The sequence below is a fragment of the Brassica oleracea genome, chromosome C4 (assembly GCF_000695525.1).
Source record: "Brassica oleracea var. oleracea cultivar TO1000 chromosome C4, BOL, whole genome shotgun sequence".
NCBI classification, from domain to species: domain Eukaryota; kingdom Viridiplantae; phylum Streptophyta; class Magnoliopsida; order Brassicales; family Brassicaceae; genus Brassica; species Brassica oleracea.
The window spans coordinates 761,658-762,754 of NC_027751.1; the positions used below are offsets into that span (position 1 = coordinate 761,658).

General features: G+C 37.9%; 1 long non-coding RNA gene across 1 annotated transcript; it reads right to left on the reverse strand.

The window, feature by feature from the left end:
• On the reverse strand, positions 1 to 1,075 carry LOC106341224. The gene is made up of 4 exons (XR_001269582.1): positions 915 to 1,075; positions 624 to 786; positions 219 to 395; positions 1 to 120 (listed from the first exon to the last, which is right to left on the reverse strand). It is a non-coding gene; the product is annotated as an uncharacterized LOC106341224 (long non-coding RNA).
• Positions 1,076 to 1,097: the final 22 nt, after the last annotated feature.

Below are 1,097 nucleotides of genomic sequence, written 5' to 3' on the forward strand. Positions count from 1 at the left end.
TTTTCCAAACAAAAGTTCTAGCGAGAAATAAAGACTTGTCAACATCGTGCCTTGGGTGTTTATCAAAATGCATCATCTTTCTTCTTGGTTTGAACAAACATTCTTAGACGCACCTGAAAACTACAATGGACGAAAAAAACAGATTGAAAAGATAAACTTTAAGCACATGCTGACACCAAGGAGAGTATTTAAGAAATTTGCTCACTTCCTAAACTTACTTTGGAGTGACATGTTCATCAGGCTGACTTTCATCATCAAGAAGCCTTCCCAAATCATATTCTTTCAAGTTCACTTAAGATTCCTGATATAACATGCTTGTGCTTGGCAAAAGCAAGTTGTCTCCTTTGGATCCATGGATGGTTTCTGGAATTTTAATACTGAGTTTTATGGTTTACCTGATACACACAGTAAGTAATAATGATTAGAAAATAAAGGAATACAGCAAGAAACACATTCAAATGCCTACCAGAAGCTGAGTACAACATATGTTGAAGCTAGACAATGACAAACAGAACAACCAATATACCCATTATTCTAGCAGCATAGCTTGTCCAAACATCGACAGTCACAATTTTGTAGAAAATATGAAGAATCCATAATACATAAAGAGACTTTCTTGTTACCTTTAACAATGAATCATTTACTGTGCAAGGAGACACGGCTTTTCTGAGTTGATAGGTCTTCCCAGAGAGTCCGAGTGATGTCTTAGTACACGATAAATCCATAAATCAAACTCAGAAACACGTTTACAAGCACCCTCTTAGTACACGGCATAAATCCATAGATCTGTTCACTATTGATTAATTTCCCCAAAAACGCCGAGATTGAAATGAGCAATTAACCCTAAATCGATTTTGAATTATTAAAGAGGAAGAAGAAGAAGAATTAAAGGAAAAATTAAAGAAGAATCGTACCTTGGGACGAGTGGCTTCTCTGCAGCGAAGGATATGAAGAAGCCATGGAGAGAAGAGACTGGGTACTATGTTTCTCAGTCGCCAAGGGGGAGTGAGATATGGAGTGAGGCAGATTGAAAATGAGAAGAGGGAAAGGAAAATTTGGCAAAGAAAAAAGTTTGGAGTCGGGGGGGGGGGGGGGGG